Here is a 21,044-nt window from a genome sequence, read left to right on the forward strand (position 1 = left end):
ACCAAGCCTCAACCCTGAGGGGCTACAACTACCAAACCAGCGCCTGAGGGGCACCCAAGTGTGAAAGTCTTGCAGGGGCAGCCCTGGCACCATTCCAAAGCACTATCTGTAGTTCCTTCAGGAAATACCCATCTAGTTTATTATTATTATTCTTCTCCGCGTTTTCCGCAATTAATGCGGCCCGAACCGCTCGGCGCAGAGACCCCGTTCAGGCGGCGTTTCGAAGGCCTCGGTGGGGACAGGTGTGCTATGACTTTTATAGTCGATCCGATATGTAGATTTTATTTAAATCGCATTTAAAAAAAAAAATTTCCCATAGGAAATAATGGCGAACTTTCCATTACCCCCAGCTTGACCTTCCAAAGATGGCAGCTATGCAAATGTACGGTGTCCATTTTAGGACATGATCATTTATCACAGTCAAACATCAGAATAAAGTCAATATGACACCCTCTCGTCCCGTGTGTGAAAAGTAAGTGCTCCCCCGGCCCCGTGTGTGAAAAGTAAGTGCCCCCCGGCCCCGTGTGTCAAAAGTAAGTGCCCCCCGGCCCCGTGTGTGAAAAGTAAGTGCCCCCCCGGCCCCGTGTGTGAAAAGTAAGTGCCCCCCAGCCCCGTGTGTGAAAAGTAAGTGCCCCCCCGGCCCCGTGTGTGAAAAGTAAGTGCCCCCCCGGCCCCGCCCACCGAATCGGAGGCCGAGGGACCCCGGCCACCGAATCGGAGGCCGAGGGTCCCCGGCCACCGAATCGGAGGCCGAGGGTCCCCGGCCACCGAATCGGAGGCCGAGGGTCCCCGGCCACCGAATCGGAGGCCGAGGGTCCCCGGCCACCGAATCGGAGGCCGAGGGTCCCCGGCCTCCAAATCGGAGGCCGAGGGTCCCCGGGCACCAAATCGGAGGCCGAGGGTCCCCGGCCTCCAAATCGGAGGCCGAGGGTCCCCGGCCTCCAAATCGGAGGCCGAGGGTCCGCGGCCACCAAATCGGAGGCCGAGGGTCCCCGGCCTCCAAATCGGAGGCCGAGGGTCCCCGGCCTCCAAATCGGAGGCCGAGGGTCCCCGGCCTCCAAATCGGAGGCCGAGGGTCCCCGGCCACCAAATCGGAGGCCGTGGGTCCCCGGCCTCCAAATCGGAGGCCGAGGGTCCCCGGCCACCAAATCGGAGGCCGAGGGTCCCCGGCCTCCAAATCGGAGGCCGAGGGTCCCCGGCTTCCAAATCGGAGGCCGAGGGTCCCCGGCCTCCAAATCGGAGGCCGAGGGTCCCCGGCCTCCAAATCGGAGGCCGAGGGTCCCCGGCCACCAAATCGGAGGCCGAGGGTCCCCGGCCACCAAATCGGAGGCCGAGGGTCCCCGGCCTCCAAATCGGAGGCCGAGGGTCCCCGGCCTCCAAATCGGAGGCCGAGGGTCCCCGGCCTCCAAATCGGAGGCTGAGGGTCCCCGGCCACCAAATCGGAGGCCGAGGGTACCCGGCCTCCAAATCGGAGGCCGAGGGTCCCCGGCCACCAAATCGGAGGCCGAGGGTCCCCGGCCTCCAAATCGGAGGCCGAGGGTCCCCGGCCTCCAAATCGGAGGCCGAGGGTCCCCGGCCTCCAAATCGGAGGCCGAGGGTCCCCGGCCTCCAAATCGGAGGCCGATGGTCACCGGCCACCAAATCGGAGGCCGAGGGTCCCCGGCCTCCAAATCGGGGGCCGAGGGTCCCCGGCCTCCAAATCGGAGGCCGAGGGTCCCGGCCACCAAATCGGAGGCCGAGGGTCCCCGGCCTCCAAATCGGAGGCCGAGGGTCCCCGGCCTCCAAATCGGAAGCCGAGGGTCCCCGGCCTCCAAATCGGAGGCCGAGGGTCCCCGGCCTCCAAATCGGAGGCCGAGGGTCCCCGGCCACCAAATCGGAGGCCGAGGTCCCCGGCCTCCAAATCGGAGGCCGAGGGTCCCCGGCCTCCAAATCGGAGGCCGAGGTCCCCGGCCTCCAAATCGGAGGCCGAGGGTCCCCGGCCTCCAAATCGGAGGCCGAGGGTCCCCGGCCTCCAAATCGGAGGCCGAGGGTCCCCGGCCTCCAAATCGGAGGCCGATGGTCCCCGGCCACCAAATCGGAGGCCGAGGGTCCCCGGCCTCCAAATCGGAGCCCGAGGGTCCCCGGCCTCCAAATCGGAGGCCGAGGGTCCCCGGCCTCCAAATCGGAGGCCGAGGGTCCCCGGCCTCCAAATCGGAGGCCGAGGGTCCCCGGCCACCAAATCGGAGGCCGAGGGTCCCCGGCCTCCAAATTGGAGGCCGAGGGTCCCCGGCCACCAAATCGGAGGCCGAGGGTCCCCGGCCTCCAAATCGGAGGCCGAGGGTCCCCGGCCTCCAAATCGGAGGCCGAGGGTCCCCGGCCTCCAAATCGGAGGCCGAGGGTCCCCGGCCTCCAAATCGGAGGCCGAGGGTCCCCGGCCTCCAAATCGGAGGCCGAGGGTCCCCGGCCTCCAAATCGGAGGCCGAGGGTCCCCGGCCTCCAAATCGGAGGCCGAGGGTCCCCGGCCACCAAATCGGAGGCCGAGGGTCCCCGGCCTCCGATTAAAGTGGCTACCGAGGATTCCTAAATGCCAAAATGGCTACCAAGGATTCCTGCATGCCAAAATGGCTACCAAGGGGCCAAAGTTGCTAACAAGGGGCCCCGCACATCAAAGTTTCTACCAAGGGGCCAAAGTTGCTAACAAGGGGCCCCGCACATCAAAGTGGCTACCAAGGGGCCAAATTGGATACCCAGGGGCAGGGCCCTGCATGCCAGACTTGCTCCTGAGGTTCATTGGCAGCTGGCAGTGCTGTTCAAGCACCATGTATTTCCTTCAGGAAATGCCCATCTAGTTATGGTGCTTGAACCTCCTAGGTTCAAGCAACATATTGTAATCCGATTTCTTATATTTATGGTGCTTGAACCTCCTAGGTTCAAGCAACATATTGTAATCCGATTTCTTATATTTTCTTATTATTATTATTATTATGGTGCTTGAACCTCCTAGGTTCAAGCAACATATTGTAATCCGATTTCTTATATTTTATTATTATTATTATTATTATTCTTCTTCTTCTCCGCGTTTTCCGCAATTAATGCGGCCCGAACCGCTCGGCGCAGAGACCCCGTTCAGGCGGCGTTTCGAAGGCCTCGGTGGGGACAGGTGTGCTATGACTTTTATAGTCGATCCGATATGTAGATTTTATTTAAATCGCATTTAAAAAAAAAAATTTCCCATAGGAAATAATGGCGAACTTTCCATTACCCCAAACTTGACCTTCCAAAGATGGCAGCTATGCAAATGTACGGTATCCATTTTAGGACATGATCATTTATCACACGGCCCCGTGTGCAAAAGTAAGTGCGCCCCCGGCCCCGTGTGCAAAAGTAAGTGCGCCCCCGGCCCCGTGTGCAAAAGTAAGTGCGCCCCCGGCCCCGTGTGCAAAAGTAAGTGCGCCCCCGGCCCCGTGTGCAAAAGTAAGTGCGCCCCCGGCCCCGTGTGCAAAAGTAAGTGCGCCCCCGGCCCCGTGTGCAAAAATAAGTGCGCCCCCGGCCCCGTGTGCAAAAGTAAGTGCGCCTCCGGCCCTGGGTGCAAAAGTAAGTGCGCCCCCGGCCCCGTGTGCAAAACTAAGTGCGCCCCCGGCCCCGTGTGCAAAAGTAAGTGCGCCCCCGGCCCCGTGTGCAAAAGTAAGTGCGCCCCCGGCCCCGTGTGCAAAAGTAAGTGCGCCCCCGGCCCCGTGTGCAAAAGTAAGTGCGCCCCCTGCCCCGTGTGCAAAAGTAAGAGCGCCCCTGGCCCCGTGTGCAAAACTAAGTGCGCCCCCGGCCCCGTGTGCAAAAGTAAGTGCGCCCCCGGCCCCGTGTGCAAAAGTAAGTGCGCCCCCGGCCCCGTGTGCAAAAGTAAGTGCGCCCCCGGCCCCGTGTGCAAAAGTAAGTGCGCCCCCTGCCCCGTGTGCAAAAGTAAGAGCGCCCCTGGCCCCGTGTGCAAAAGTAAGTGCGCCCCCGGCCCCGTGTGCAAAAGTAAGTGCGCCCCCGGCCCCGTGTGCAAAAGTAAGTGCGCCCCCGGCCCCGTGTGCAAAACTAAGTGCGCCCCCGGCCCCGTGTGCAAAAGTAAGTGCGCCCCCGGCCCCGTGTGCAAAAGTAAGTGCGCCCCCGGCCCCGTGTGCAAAAGTAAGTGACCCACAACTCTGACCTGTATATAGGAGTCTGTATATAGGGGGATGTCTGTATATAGGAGTGGTGTCTGTATTTAGAGGGATGTCTGTATATAGGAGTGGTGTCTGTATATAGGGGGATGTCTGTATATAGGAGTGGTGTCTGTATATAGGGGATTGTCTGTATATAGGAGTGGTGTCTGTATATAGAGGGATGTCTGTATATAGGAGTGGTGTTTGTATATAGAGGGATGTCTGTATATAGGAGTGATGTCTGTATATAGGGGGATGTCTGTATATAGGAGTGGTGTCTGTATATAGAAGGATGTCTGTATATAAGAGTGGTGTCTGTATATAGAGGGATGTCTATATATAGGAGTGGTGTCTGTATATAGAGGGATGTCTGTATATAGGAGTGGTGTCTGTATATAGAGGGATGTCTGTATATAAGAGTGGTGTCTGTATATAGGGGGATGTCTGTATATAGGAGTGGTGTCTGTATATAGAGGGATATCTGTATAAAGGAGAGATGTCTGTATATAGAGGGATGTCTGTATATAGGAGTGGTGTCTGTACATAGAGGGATGTCTGTATATAGGAGTGGTGTCTGTATATAGAGGGATGTCTGTATATAGGAGTGGTGTCTGTATACAGAGGGATGTCTGTATATAGGAGTGGTGTCTGTATACAGAGGGATGTCTGTATATAAGAGTGGTGTCTGTATATAGGGGGATGTCTGTATATAGGAGTGGTGTCTGTATATAGAGGGATGTCTGTATATAGGAGTGGTGTCTGTATATAGAGGGATGTCTGCATATAGGAGTGGTGTCTGTATATAGGGGGATGTCTGTATATAGGAGTGGTGTCTGTATATAGGGGGATGTCTGTATATAGGAGTGGTGTCTGTATATAGGGGGATGTCTGTATATAGGAGTAGTGTCTGTATATAGGGGGATGTCTGTATATAGGAGTGGTGTCTGTATGTAGGGGGATATCTGTATATAGGAGTGGTGTCTGTATACAGAGGGATGTCTGTATATAAGAGTGGTGTCTGTATATAGGGGGATGTCTGTATATAGGAGTGGTGTCTGTATATAGAGGGATGTCTGTATATAGGAGTGGTGTCTGTATATAGAGGGATGTCTGCATATAGGAGTGGTGTCTGTATATAGGGGGATGTCTGTATATAGGAGTGGTGTCTGTATATAGGGGGATGTCTGTATATAGGAGTGGTGTCTGTATATAGGGGGATGTCTGTATATTGGAGTGGTGTCTGTATATAGAGGGATGTCTATATAGGAGTGGTGTCTGTATATAGAGGGATGTCTGTATATAGGAGTGGTGTCTGTATATAGAGGGATGTCTCTATATAGGAGAGATGTCTGTATATACAGGGATGTCTGTATATAGGAGTGGTGTCTGTATATAGAGGGATGTCTGTATATTGGAGTGGTGTCTGTATATAGAGGGATGTCTATATAGGAGTGGTGTCTGTATACAGAGGGATGTCTGTATATAGGAGTGGTGTCTGTATATAGAGGGATGTCTGTATATAGGAGTGGTGTCTGTATATAGGGGGATGTCTGTATATAGGAGTGGTGTCTGTATATAGGGGGATATCTGTATATAGGAGTGGTGTCTGTATATAGAGGGATGTCTGTATATAGGAGTGGTGTCTGTATACAGAGGGATGTCTGTATATAGGAGTGGTGTCTGTATACAGGGGGATGTCTGTATATAGGAGTGGTGTCTGTATATAGGGGGATGTCTGTATATAGGAGTGGTGTCTGTATATAGAGGGATGTCTCTATGTAGGAGAGATGTCTGTATATACAGGGATGTCTGTATATAGGAGTGGTGTCTGTATATAGAGGGATGTCTGTATATAGGAGTGGTGTCTGTATATAGAGGGATGTCTGTATATAGGAGTGGTGTCTGTATATAGAGGGATGTCTGTATATAGGAGTGGTGTCTGTATACAGGGGGATGTCTGTATATAGGAGTGGTGTCTGTATATAGAGGGATGTCTGTATATAGGAGTGGTGTCTGTATATAGAGGGATGTCTGTATGTAGGAGTGGTGTCTGTATACAGAGGGATGTCTGTATATAGGAGTGGTGTCTGTATATAGGGGGATGTCTGTATATAGGAGTGGTGTCTGTATATAGGGGGATATCTGTATATAGGAGTGGTGTCTGTATATAGAGGGATGTCTGTATATAGAGGGATGTCTGTATATAGGAGTGGTGTCTGTATATAGAGGGATGTCTGTATATAGGAGTGGTGTCTGTATATAGAGGGATGTCTGTATATAGGAGTGGTGTCTGTATATAGAGGGATGTCTGTATATAGGAGTGGTGTCTGTATATAGAGGGATGTCTGTATATAGGAATGGTGTCTGTATATAGGGGGATGTCTGTATATAGGAGTGGTGTCTGTATATAGAGGGATGTCTGTATATAGGAGAGATGTCTGTATATAGAGGGATGTCTGTATATAGGAGTGGTGTCTGTATATAGAGGGATGTCTGTATATAGGAGTGGTGTCTGTATATAGAGGTATGTCTGTATATAGGAGAGATGTCTGTATATAGAGAGATGTCTGTATATAGGAGTTCTGTCTGTATACAGAGGGATGTCTGTATATAGGAGTGGTGTCTCTATATAGGGGGATGTCTGAATATAGGAGATATGTCTGTATATAGAGTGATGTCTGTATATAGGAGTGGTGTCTGTATATAGAGGGATGTCTGTATATAGGAGTGGTGTCTGTATATAGAGGGATGTCTGTATATAGAAGTGGTGTCTGTATACAGAGGGATGTCTGTATATAGGAGTGGTGTCTGTATATAGGGGGATGTCTGTATATAGGAGTGGTGTCTGTATATAGGGGGATGTCTGTATATAGGAGTGGTGTCTGTATATAGAGGGATGTCTGTATATAGGAGTGGTGTCTGTATATAGAGGGATGTCTGTATATAAGAGTGTTGTCTGTATATAGAGGGATGTCTGTTTATAGGAGTGGTGTATGTATATAGAGGGATGTCTGTATATAGGAGTGGTGTCTGTATATAGAGGGATGTCTGTATATAGGAGTGGTGTCTGTATATAGGGGAATGTCTGTATATAGGAGAGATGTCTGTATATAGAGGGATGTCTGTATATAGGAGTGGTGTCTGTATATAGAGGGATGTCTGTATATAGGAGTGGTGTCTGTATATAGGGGGATGTCTGTATATAGTAACCCCCGGATGAGGCACGGAGGGTCGGAAGGAGGGGGGCATGACCGAGCAGGTTGCCAGTGACCAGGTGATTGGGTTTTTGGGAAAAGGCAGGGAGAATGACAAAGAGGGAGGAGGGGAGGAAGTAAAAGGATTGACAAAGGGGGAAATGACATAGGGGAAGTGACCTAGGCATGGGGGGGGGGAAGGGGGGTCAAGGGGATAAAAGGACGCAGGGATTAGCCATAACCCTCTTTTCACTCCCAGGACGGCAGGACAACGAAGCAGGACAACGAAACAGAAGCCTTTGAAGCAAGCAAGAAGACTTCTGGAAAGACAATGGACAGCAAGCAAGATACCACACCTCCCGGAGATTCAAGTGGAAGGACATTACAGAAATCCTCAGAACAACTACTCCCCTCATCATTTCACATGCACATTCCTTCAAACAAACAAAGAAGACAAAGAAGCATGTCTGCTGCTTCAGGGAGTATAATATGGGGGATATAAGTATGGGGGATATAAGTATGGGGGATGCGGGTACATATATACAGTACACAATATACAATATAGTGTCTTCAGGCAGAAACAACATGGAGTTTTCCTGCTTGGGGTGTGTTCACAAATAGCGGCATAGCTTGTAACTGTAAGATAATCCATGACTGCCAATCTGTACCAACTCTGGTGGATTTTGGGGCAGATTTGTGCTTTTATTTGCCTCGCCTGGCACTCCGGTGGTAATGGTGGCCTGGTTCCCCAGTGTCTGTGTTCTGGCAGCCAGAAGATGGCACAGGCCATACTACTCTCACCATGAGAGGTCCAGAGGAGTATACACAACATAAATGATCACACTGGGGATTTGTTATATATATATGTACAGGGTATATATATATAGGATCATTATATCCTGGGAGATCTGTGTCCTCAGGGATCTCTATATGTTACCTGCCTCATGCGTCCCCGTGGCAGGGCTGCAGACACAGGTACATGTATAGTAATATATATAGACAATGATGTTATATTATGTACTGCATGGCTGTTATGCCTTGGATTACTACCTGATTATTCAAAGCAGGATATATATACACATACTGCCATAGGGTATGCATGGGACTGGGGTTATTTATAGATACGGTAGCATGTTGGTGTATGCCGATGAGATATACATATGGAAAATGAGTGCATGGCGAATATATGGGATGCTTCAATATAGTGCATGGCATGTATGTATATGCTGCAATTGAGGCCAGGGGTATATATTGATACCACAGTACAGTGCATGGCGCTTGTATGCATACTTTTACTGGTAAGGTGGCGCTTGTATGCATACTTTTACTGGTAAGGGTGATAGCAGGCGTATCACAAGTGCTAATAGGAAAAATATCCGAAATATGGGTTCTGGATTATATATTTCGATATTAGATGATATATATGCCGCCATTAATTTTATGGGCAAAGGGGTTACATCAATATCACTCTCTATTAATAGCTGCATGCATTAGTGTTATTATATATCATAGACACTGGGTTAATACATGATGGTATATACATATTGCTGTAGGACTCATGGCGGATATATCGATATTACATTATCCAGATATTTCTGGAGCGTACAAGGCCTATTGTGGGACACGGGATGTATGGGTATATATACGTGGGCGTATATACATATAAATATATGAGTGTGGGTTTATGCGGGTATGTATATGTATATATACGTGGGGCGGATCTACAGATATTTTGCATGATTCATTGCTAATATATCAGATAATTCAGTATAGTGTAGGGCATAAAGTCATGTATATACTACAACCATCTTAGCACCATTACTGAAGAGACGCTATTACCTTGTGTCCCAACCGGTACTTCCAGTTTTATGATCCCCATTACACCAGGCTGTATGCTGGGGGAGGGGTGAGGCCCTGAGGGGAATTGCACACACACTCCCAAGGGAAGGGGGAAGCCGGCCCTGTGCTATATGCTTGACGTATGGTCTATATGGAGGCTATCTATCCATGCCAGTTCTGCTGGGAATATATTCGCTTCACCTTTATATGTTGTACCCCTGAGAATAGCTGCACATCAGTGTGGGTGTGAATGTATGTATGTATATATATATATATATATATGTGTATGTATACGGCTGGACCTCGGCATATATTATTATTATTATTGGTTTATATAGCACCATTAATTCCAGGGTGCTGTACATGAGAAGGGGTTACATACAGGATTATAGATACAGTAAACAAATTTACAATGGCAGACTGATACAGAAGGGATAGGACCCTGTCCTTGCGGACTTACATACTGGAAATATTCCTACATTATATAGATAAATATAGCAGTCTCCCTATCTGTCGTACCTCCTGAGCTATAATATATGCAGGTGTCCCCCGGTACGTTTGGCTCTATATATGTATACTTTTACCCCAGACTTATGGCTGGCCCACAGGATATGGGTGGACTTAATAATAATAATAATAATAATAATAATAATAATGAAAAATGGTCTTTGGGTCACGCTGGTATGTCCGCGGCGCGTTGCAGTGGGGACACATTGTCATTGCAGTCCACATTGGGGCGCACAATCTAAATAGTTTATATGGCACTTCCTCTATATGTATAATTGGACCCTGAAAGTATAGGGGATGTACATTATATATCCATACTCCAGAAGCCCAGTATATATGGCCAAGAGGCAGAGCCAAAAGGGTCCGTGTTTAATGGGTATAGCCTCTGCTGCAACCAAGAAGCAGGGCCAAAAAACACACATGCCAGCATTACCGAGGGCAGGCAGAAACCTAAGCAGCACGGTAGCCCAGTGGTTAAGACTGCTGCTTGCAGCATGGGAGATCACGGTTCTAGTCCCACCACGGGAAGTAGCAAATGGAAGTGCAAAAATTTAAGGACATAACACTGCTGGCCATTACTAAGGGCTAGCAGACAAACAACAAGTTTTATTTAACACCCTGGGAAATTAGGCAATTGCTACAATTGCTAGGACAGGAAAAGTCATGAGCGGTGCCTTTATCCTATATGGTTGACCGTAATATAGATGAATTACCGTAAAGTAGGTAATATAGTGGATGAGGAATTAGTCAACGCAGGATGCAGGGGTCTAATGCGTATAGTCTGATGTTATGGACTGTTATACTGACCAAGTCTTGTTTCTTTAAGGCTGTCTTCTGCACAAGTAGTAATCCAGTGCAATAAACTGAAGAGCGGTATACCTAATCGGGGGACCTTCAGTCCGGAGGAGTGGCAAAAGGAAAAAGGGATCATGTGCATTAACACAAAGGACAATAGGCCTATTCCCAGTGCCCTCCAGCCACGGGAAGCAGCTAGGATGAGGGCGGTTTCAGACATTGGGCCCCGGAAGCAGAAGAAACGGGCCTACCCTGCCCTCCCGGACTCTGGAGGGGGGCATCAGGGCTGCCAAGCCACTGATCAATTCATCCTTAGCAAGTAGCGCGTGAACGGCTTATCTTTGCACATGGCAGCTGGGGTAATACTGGTTGGGACAAGGGAGGGAGGACTTAACAGACAGGGATTTTTTATTGATGGGAATTAGGCAGGCCACGGTTGGTAAGTGGTCTACAGCGTAGAAAAAATCAATTAATTTCACGGTTAGTGTTCGGGCTTCAACTGGGGAACAGATCGGACTTAAAAAAGAATTGTTTAGTAAGACAGGCCATTAAGGGTGTCCGGAAAGGAGAAAGCCAGGAAGGATAACAGGCGGCCTGTGCCGTTTGGTTTATTGGAGAACCTGGATTACATTTAGAAGCGGGGTGCATGTCACGTTTTGAGGTGGGCCTGTTTAGCCTGGCATTCACATCAGCATTTTTCGGAGCAATGAGGATAGGGGAACTAGAAGCACCAGACGGAGCGAAGAGGTGGGGGCAATCTAGCTAAAGACATCATGGCTAGGCAGAAATTATTACAGTTATATATCAGAAAAAAAAAAAAAAAAAAAAGGAAAAGGGTGCTATTGGAAAAGGTCAGCGGTTCTATCAGGTGTCCTTGGAAGTGTTTTATGATAGTCTTGGCCGCCAAGCCTCAACGGGATGAACCGCTGCTATGTCACGAGGAGAGGTCCTTCTTGTCCAAGTAGCAATTTATTAAAGTATTCTGGAAATGCCTGGTGGGGACAGGCACGGATCCTGGCAAATACACGGGAAATCCTTTTGGATTGGGGGCGGCAACAGAGGCCGTGGTGGGGGACTGAGCCCGTGACCAACTATGTTTAATGGCCAGGGGAGTGCCAACGGAGTCTTACGTACGACATCAGGTTATGAGGCAGCAATCTGTCCTGGATATGGTGCCCCGCAATAATTTCTTTTTGGTTTGTTACAGGACAAGGCCCGATCGTGATTTGGATTTTAGGACATTCATACGTTTTCTGAGGAGCACAGTGGGCTGACAGACGGACGGGTGGGAGACAGTTGGTTTTTGCAAGAGTAAGGGCAGTGATTAGGTGGCTGGGCAACAAGGGTTTAACATGGGGCCGGGTACTATACAAGTAGCTCGGACGGTGTACCTTTAAGGGACCACAGATATATATTAGTAGTACGTGCAGGGGGTAATGACCTGGGACCCAGCTTGAAAAAATGACTGAGTTCCAACATTAGAAGGGATGTACGTCAGCTGGAATTAGCGTATCCAAGTATGAGGCTAGTGTGGTCTGACATGGTACCTAGAAGGAAATGGGAAGAGGGGCTGGCAATATGTCACGCAGGCTTAGATTCTACGGAAAGAGATTGCTGGTTAGGGGATAGAGTGCATTTGAACACTATAGGGATGGATTTGTGGATTGACGGCTTGTGAGAGGGGATACGGAGGGCCACAGCAGGGCGGTCTGGTGGGGTCTCGAGCACTGAAAGGGGGGTCAGGTGCTCTCGGTGTGGCGCTGGTGGGTCCTCGAAGCAGGCAAAAAAGTTCGGTATGGGGGGGTCTTGCATTGCGGGCCCCCCCTACAGTGGATGGTTACTGGTCTGGTGAGACTTGGGTGATACCTGACGAGGCAAGTCGGGGTCACATTATCATGGGACCCGGAGGGCCACCCGATGTTGGAGGTCGGGTGCGCGGTACCGATGGGTGGGTACCCGACGATGGAAGTCGGGTACAGGTTTAACGGTGTGGAGGCAACCTCTTCCCTCAAGTCATGGTGCTCCCGAGCCGGGAGGAAAACGCGGCGGGAAGTAAGGCTGGGGAAGAGGCAATGCCGACGGTTTAATAACCAGACCAGGATCGGGTTAGCTTCGAGGGCCCCACCAAGTGTTATAATTAATATTAATATTATTATTATGATTAATAATAATAAATTGGCTGCTGTGGCCGTTATTATCCATAAGTACTGGTGTGGCGTGTTTATTCAAGGGGAGAAAAGGGAGAAGGTCACGGAAAGTCAACCTTGCCAAGGTCAAGTAACCCCCGGATGAGGCACGGAGGGTCGGAAGGAGGGGGGCATGACCGAGCAGGTTGCCAGTGACCAGGTGATTGGGTTTTTGGGAAAAGGCAGGGAGAATGACAAAGAGGGAGGAGGGGAGGAAGTAAAAGGATTGACAAAGGGGGAAATGACATAGGGGAAGTGACCTAGGCATGGGGGGGGGGAAGGGGGGTCAAGGGGATAAAAGGACGCAGGGATTAGCCATAACCCTCTTTTCACTCCCAGGACGGCAGGACAACGAAGCCCCACCCACCCATCCCAGAGGAGGAGAAGAACAGCTGAGTCGCAGTAGCCGGACCAACTATTCGAATAATGATATGAAGGATAATTATGCAAACGTGTTTAATTTGGCAGTTACCTCTAAGCCCAGGGGAAGGGCAATCCAACGCCATGGTTCCCTGGAGGTTTCCCCCACAGGGGGTTTTTCCTCTCCTGACTGGTGGCGGATGGCTCTTCGTGAGCCTGAGGTTCTGTTAGAATCAACGAAAAGTGATTTGAGCGCTGGTGGGTCCTCGAAGCAGGCAAAAAAGTTCGGTATGGGGGGGTCTTGCATTGCGGGCCCCCCCTACAGTGGATGGTTACTGGTCTGGTGAGACTTGGGTGATACCTGACGAGGCAAGTCGGGGTCACATTATCATGGGACCCGGAGGGCCACCCGATGTTGGAGGTCGGGTGCGCGGTACCGATGGGTGGGTACCCGACGATGGAAGTCGGGTACAGGTTTAACGGTGTGGAGGCAACCTCTTCCCTCAAGTCATGGTGCTCCCGAGCCGGGAGGAAAACGCGGCGGGAAGTAAGGCTGGGGAAGAGGCAATGCCGACGGTTTAATAACCAGACCAGGATCGGGTTAGCTTCGAGGGCCCCACCAAGTGTTATAATTAATATTAATATTATTATTATGATTAATAATAATAAATTGGCTGCTGTGGCCGTTATTATCCATAAGTACTGGTGTGGCGTGTTTATTCAAGGGGAGAAAAGGGAGAAGGTCACGGAAAGTCAACCTTGCCAAGGTCAAGGAGAGATGTCTGTATATAGAGGGATGTCTGTATATAGGAGTGGTGTCTGTATATAGAGGGATGTCTGTATATAGGAGTGGTGTCTGTATATAGGGGGATGTCTGTATATAGGAGTGGTGTCTGTATATAGAGGGATGTCTGTATATAGGAGTGGTGTCTGTATATAGGGGGATGTCTGTATATAGGAGTGGTGTCTGTATATAGAGGGATGTCTGTATATAGGAGAGATGTCTGTATATAGAGGGATGTCTGTATATAGGAGTGGTGTCTGTATATAGAGGGATGTCTGTAAATAGGAGAGATGTCTGTATATAGAGGGATGTCTGTATATAGGAGTGGTGTCTGTATATAGAGGGATGTCTGTATATAAGAGTGGTGTCTGTATATAGGGGGATGTCTGTATATAGGAGTGGTGTCTGTATATAGAGGGATGTCTGTATATAGGCGAGGTGCCTGCATATAGGAGTGGTGTCTGTATATAGGAGTGGTGTCTGTATACAGAGGGATGTCTGTATATAGGATTGGTGTCTGTATATAGGGGGATGTCTGTATATTGTAGTGCTGTCTGTATATAGGGGTATGTCTGTATAAAGGAGTGGTATCTGTATATAGAGGGATCTCTGTATATGGTAGTGGTGTCTGTATATAGAGGGATGTCTGTATGTAGGAGTTGTGTCTGTATATAGGAGTGGTGTCTGTATATAGGAGTAATGTCTGTATATAAGAGGATGTGGCCAAAGTGGCTACCAAGGATTCCTGCATGCCAAAATGGCTACCAAGGGGCCAATGTTGCTAACAAGGGCCCCCGCACATCAAAGAGGCTACCAAGGGGCCAAATTGGATACCCAGGGGCAGGGCCCTGCATGCCAGACTTGCTCCTGAGGTTCATTGGCAGCTGGCAGCGCTGTTCAAGCACCATGTATTTCCTTCAGGAAATGCCCATCTAGCTATGGTGCTTGAACCTCCTAGGTTCAAGCAACATATTGTAATCCGATTTCTTATATTTTATTATTATTATGGTGCTTGAACCTCCTAGGTTCAAGCAACATATTGTAATCCGATTTCTTATATTTTCTTATTATTATTATTATTATTATTATTCTTCTCCGCGTTTTCCGCAATTAATGCGGCCCGAACCGCTCGGCGCAGAGACCCCGTTCAGGCGGCGTTTCGAAGCCCTCGGTGGGGACAGGTGTGCTATGACTTTTATAGTCGATCCGATATGTAGATTTTATTTAAATCGCATTTAAAAAAAAAAAATTCCCATAGGAAATAATGGCGAACTTTCCATTACCCCAAACTTGACCTTCCAAAGATGGCAGCTATGCAAATGTACGGTATCCATTTTAGGACATGATCATTTATCACACGGCCCCGTGTGCAAAAGTAAGTGCGCCCCGGGCCCGTGTGCAAAAGTAAGTGCGCCCCCGGCCCCGTGTGCAAAAGTAAGTGCGCCCCCGGCCCCGTGTGCAAAAGTAAGTGCGCCCCCGGCCCCGTGTGCAAAAGTAAGTGCGCCCCCGGCCCCGTGTGCAAAAGTAAGTGCGCCCCCGGCCCCGTGTGCAAAAGTAATGGCGCCTCCGGCCCCGTGTGCAAAAGTAATGGCGCCCCCGGCCCCGTGTGCAAAAGTAATGGCGCCCCCGGCCCCGTGTGCAAAAGTAATTGCGCCCCCGGCCCCGTGTGCAAAAGTAATGGCGCCCCCGGCCCCGTGTGCAAAAGTAATTGCGCCCCCGGCCCCGTGTGCAAAAGTAATGGCGCCCCCGGCCCCGTGTGCAAAAGTAATGGCGCCCCCGGCCCCGTGTGCAAAAGTAATGGCGCCCCCGGCCCCGTGTGCAAAAGTAATGGCGCCCCCGGCCCCGTGTGCAAAAGTAATGGCGCCCCCGGCCCCGTGTGCAAAAGTAATGGCGCCCCCGGCCCCGTGTGCAAAAGTAATGGCGCCCCCGGCCCCGTGTGCAAAAGTAATGGCGCCCCCGGCCCCGTGTGCAAAAGTAATGGCGTCCCCGGCCCCGTGTGCAAAAGTAATGGCGCCCCCGGTCCCGTGTGCAAAAGTAATGGCGCCCCCGGCCCCGTGTGCAAAAGTAATGGCGCCCCCGGCCCCGTGTGCAAAAGTAATGGCGGCCCCGTGTGCAAAAGTAATGGCGCCCCCGGCCCCGTGTGCAAAAGTAATGGCGCCCCCGGCCCCGTGTGCAAAAGTAATGGCGCCCCCGGCCCCGTGTGCAAAAGTAAGCGCGCCCCCGGCCCCGTGTGCAAAAGTAAGCGCGCCCCCGGCCCCGTGTGCAAAAGTAAGTGCGCCCCGGTCCCGGGTGTGCAAAAGTAAGTGCTCCCCTGGTGTGTGAAGTGCTGCTGTAAAGCTGGCAGCGCTGTTCAAGCACCATGTATTTCCTTCAGGAAATGCCCATCTAGTTATTATTATTATTCTTCTCCGCGTTTTCCGCAATTAATGCGGCCCGAACCGCTCGGCGCAGAGACCCCGTTCAGGCGGCGTTTCGAAGGCCTCGGTGGGGACAGGTGTGCTATGACTTTTATAGTCGATCCGATATGTAGATTTTATTTAAATCGCATTTAAAAAAAAAAATTTCCCATAGGAAATAATGGCGAACTTTCCATTACCCCCAACTTGACCTTCCAAAGATGGCAGCTATGCAAATGTACGGTGTCCATTTTAGGACATGATCATTTATCAAAGTCAAACATCAGAATAAAGTGACTATGACACCCTCTCGTCCCGTGTGTGAAAAGTAAGTGCCCCCCCGGCCCCGTGTGTGAAAAGTAAGTGCCCCCCCGGCCCCGTGTGTGAAAAGTAAGTGCCCCCCCGGCCCCGTGTGCAAAAGTAAGCGCGCCCCCGGCCCCGTGTGCAAAAGTAAGCGCGCCCCCGGCCCCGTGTGCAAAAGTAATGGCGCCCCCGGCCCCGTGTGCAAAAGTAATGGCGCCCCCGGCCCCGTGTGCAAAAGTAATGGCGCCCCCGGCCCCGTGTGCAAAAGTAATGGCGCCCCCGGTCCCGTGTGCAAAAGTAATGGCGCCCCCGGCCCCGTGTGCAAAAGTAATGGCGCCCCCGGCCCCGTGTGCAAAAGTAATGGCGCCCCCGGCCCCGTGTGCAAAAGTAATGGCGCCCCCGGCCCCGTGTGCAAAAGTAATGGCGCCCCCGGCCCCGTGTGCAAAAGTAATGGCGCCCCCGGCCCCGTGTGCAAAAGTAATGGCGCCCCCGGCCCCGTGTGCAAAAGTAAGCGCGCCCCCGTCCCCGTGTGCAAAAGTAATGGCGCCCCCGTCCCCGTGTGCAAAAGTAATGGCGCCCCCGTCCCCGTGTGCAAAAGTAATGGCGCCCCCGTCCCCGTGTGCAAAAGTAATGGCGCCCCCGTCCCCGTGTGCAAAAGTAATGGCGCCCCCGTCCCCGTGTGCAAAAGTAATGGCGCCCCCGTCCCCGTGTGCAAAAGTAATGGCGCCCCCGGTCCCGTGTGCAAAAGTAATGGCGCCCCCGACCCCGTGTGCAAAAGTAATGGCGCCCCCGTCCCCGTGTGCAAAAGTAATGGCGCCCCCGTCCCCGTGTGCAAAAGTAATGGCGCCCCCGGTCCCGTGTGCAAAAGTAATGGCGCCCCCGACCCCGTGTGCAAAAGTAATGGCGCCCCCGGCCCCGTGTGCAAAAGTAATGGCGCCCCCGGCCCCGTGTGCAAAAGTAATGGCGCCCCCGGCCCCGTGTGCAAAAGTAAGCGCGCCCCCGTCCCCGTGTGCAAAAGTAATGGCGCCCCCGTCCCCGTGTGCAAAAGTAATGGCGCCCCCGTCCCCGTGTGCAAAAGTAATGGCGCCCCCGTCCCCGTGTGCAAAAGTAATGGCGCCCCCGTCCCCGTGTGCAAAAGTAATGGCGCCCCCGGCCCCGTGTGCAAAAGTAATGGCGCCCCCGGCCCCGTGTGCAAAAGTAATGGCGCCCCCGGCCCCGTGTGCAAAAGTAATGGCGCCCCCGGCCCCGTGTGCAAAAGTAATGGCGCCCCCGGCCCCGTGTGCAAAAGTAATGGCGCCCCCGGCCCCGTGTGCAAAAGTAATGGCGCCCCCGGCCCCGTGTGCAAAAGTAAGCGCGCCCCCGTCCCCGTGTGCAAAAGTAAGGGCGCCCCCGTCCCCGTGTGCAAAAGTAAGCGCGCCCCCGTAACCGTGTGCAAAAGTAAGCGCGCCCCCGTCCCCGTGTGCAAAAGTAATGGCGCCCCCGTCCCCGTGTGCAAAAGTAATGGCGCCCCCGTCCCCGTGTGCAAAAGTAATGGCGCCCCCGTCCCCGTGTGCAAAAGTAATGGCGCCCCCGGCCCCGTGTGCAAAAGTAATGGCGCCCCCGGCCCCGTGTGCAAAAGTAATGGCGCCCCCGGCCCCGTGTGCAAAAGTAATGGCGCCCCCGGCCCCGTGTGCAAAAGTAATGGCGCCCCCGGCCCCGTGTGCAAAAGTAATGGCGCCCCCGGCCCCGTGTGCAAAAGTAATGGCGCCCCCGGCCCCGTGTGCAAAAGTAAGCGCGCCCCCGTCCCCGTGTGCAAAAGTAAGGGCGCCCCCGTCCCCGTGTGCAAAAGTAAGCGCGCCCCCGTCCCCGTGTGCAAAAGTAAGCGCGCCCCCATCCCCGTGTGCAAAAGTAATGGCGCCCCCGTCCCCGTGTGCAAAAGTAATGGCGCCCCCGTCCCCGTGTGCAAAAGTAATGGCGCCCCCGTCCCCGTGTGCAAAAGTAATGGCGCCCCCGTCCCCGTGTGCAAAAGTAATGGCGCCCCCGTCCCCGTGTGCAAAAGTAATGGCGCCCCCGGCCCCGTGTGCAAAAGTAATGGCGCCCCCGGCCCCGTGTGCAAAAGTAAGCGCGCCCTTGGCCCCGTGTGCAAAAGTAATGGCGCCCCCGGCCCCGTGTGCAAAAGTAATGGCGCCCCCGGCCCCGTGTGCAAAAGTAATGGCGCCCCCGGCCCCGTGTGCAAAAGTAATGGCGCCCCCGGCCCCGTGTGCAAAAGTAATGGCGCCCCCGGCCCCGTGTGCAAAAGTAATGGCGCCCCCGGCCCCGTGTGCAAAAGTAATGGCGCCCCCGGCCCCGTGTGCAAAAGTAATGGCGCCCCCGGCCCCGTGTGCAAAAGTAAGCGCGCCCCCGGCCCCGTGTGCAAAAGTAAGCGCGCCCCCGGCCCCGTGTGCAAAAGTAAGCGCGCCCCCGGCCCCGTGTGCAAAAGTAAGCGCGCCCCCGGCCCCGTGTGCAAAAGTAAGCGCGCCCCCGGCCCCGTGTGCAAAAGTAAGCGCGCCCCCGGCCCCGAGTGCAAAAGTAAGCGCGCCCCCGTCCCCGTGTGCAAAAGTAATGGCGCCCCCGTCCCCGAGTGCAAAAGTAATTGCGCCCCCGGCCCCGTGTGCAAAAGTAATGGCGCCCCCGGCCCCGTGTGCAAAAGTAATGGCGGCCCCGTGTGCAAAAGTAATGGCGCCCCCGGCCCCGTGTGCAAAAGTAAGCGCGCCCCCGTCCCCGTGTGCAAAAGTAAGCGCGCCCCCGTCCCCGTGTGCAAAAGTAAGCGCGCCCCCGTCCCCGTGTGCAAAAGTAATGGCGCCCCCGTCCCCGTGTGCAAAAGTAATGGCGCCCCCGTCCCCGTGTGCAAAAGTAATGGCGCCCCCGGCCCCGTGTGCAAAAAGCTGGCAGCGCTGTTCAAGCACCATGTATTTCCTTCAGGAAATGCCCATCTAGTTATGGTGCTTGAACCTCCTAGGTTCAAGCAACATATTGTAATCCGATTTCTTATATTTTATTATTATTATTATGGTGCTTGAACCTCCTAGGTTCAAGCAACATATTGTAATCCGATTTCTTATATTTTATTCTTCTTCTTCTCCGCGTTTTCCGCAATTAATGCGGCCCGAACCGCTCGGCGCAGAGACCCCGTTCAGGCGGCGTTTGGAAGGCCTCGGTGGGGACAGGTGTGCTATGACTTTTATAGTCGATCCGATATGCAGATTTTATTTAAATCGCATTTAAAAAAAAAAATTTCCCATAGGAAATAATGGCGAACTTTCCATTACCCCCAACTTGACCTTCCAAAGATGGCAGCTATGCAAATGTACGGTGTCCATTTTAGGACATGATCATTTATCACAGTCAAACATCAGAATAAAGTGAATATGACACCCTCTCGTCCCGTGTGTGAAAAGTAAGTGCCCCCCCGGCCCCGTGTGTGAAAAGTAAGTGCCCCCCCGGCCCCGTGTGTGAAAAGTAAGTGCCCCCCGGCCCCGTGTGTGAAAAGTACGTGCCCCCCCGGCCCCGTGTGTGAAAAGTAAGTGCCCCCCCCCCCCCCGGCCCCGTGTGTGAAAAGTAAGTGCCCCCCCGGCCTCATGTGTGAAAAGTAAGTGCCCCCCCGGTCCCGTGTGTGAAAAGTAAGTGCCCCCCCGGCCTCATGTGTGAAAAGTAAGTGCCCCCCCGGCCCCTTGTGTGAAAAGTAAGTGCCCCCCCGGCCCCGTGTGTGAAAAGTAAGTGCCCCCCCGGCCCCGTGTGTGAAAAGTAAGTGCCCCCCCGGCCCCGTGTGTGAAAAGTAAGTGCCCCCCGGCCCCGTGTATGAAAAGTAAGTGACCCACAACTCTGCCCTGTATATAGGAGTCTGTATATAGGGGGGATGTCTGTATATAGGAGTGGTGTCTGTATTTAGAGGGATGTCTGTATATAGGAGTGGTGTCTGTATATAGAGGGATGTCTGTATATAGGAGTGGTGTCTGTATATAGAGGGATGTCTGTATATAGGAGTGATGTCTGTGTATAGGGGGATGTCTGTATATAGGAGTGGTGTCTGTATATAGGGGGATGTCTGTATATAGGAGTGGTGTCTGTATATAGGGGGATGTCTGTATATAGGAGTGGTGTCTGTATTTAGAGGGATGTCTGTATATAGGAGTGGTGTCTGTATAAAGAGGGATGTCGGTATATAGGAGTGATGTCTGTATATAGAGGGATGTCTGTATATAGGAGTGATGTCTGTATATAGGGGGATGTCTGTATATAGGAGTGGTGTCTGTATATAGGGGGATGTCAGTATATAGGAGTGGTGTCTCTATATAGGGGGATGTCTGAATATAGGAGAGATGTCTGTATATAGAGGGATGTCTGTATATGGGAGTGGTGTCTGTATATAGGGGGATGTCTGTATATAGGAGTGGTGTCTGTATATAGAGGGATTTCTGTATATAGGATTGGTGTCTGTATATAGGGGGATGTCTGAATATAGGAGAGATGTCTGTATATAGAGGGATGTCTGTATATAGGAG

The 21,044-nt window shown here is 52.2% G+C and overlaps 1 long non-coding RNA gene across 1 annotated transcript; it reads left to right on the forward strand.

The window, feature by feature from the left end:
• Window positions 1-7,565: 7,565 nt before the first annotated feature.
• On the forward strand, window positions 7,566-13,740 carry LOC143782927 (uncharacterized). Its single transcript, XR_013217067.1, has 2 exons — window positions 7,566-8,657; window positions 8,690-13,740. It is a non-coding gene; the product is annotated as an uncharacterized LOC143782927 (long non-coding RNA).
• The last annotated feature ends 7,304 nt before the right edge of the window (window positions 13,741-21,044 follow it).

The sequence above is a fragment of the Ranitomeya variabilis genome, chromosome 6, assembly GCF_051348905.1.
Source record: "Ranitomeya variabilis isolate aRanVar5 chromosome 6, aRanVar5.hap1, whole genome shotgun sequence".
NCBI lineage: Eukaryota > Metazoa > Chordata > Amphibia > Anura > Dendrobatidae > Ranitomeya > Ranitomeya variabilis.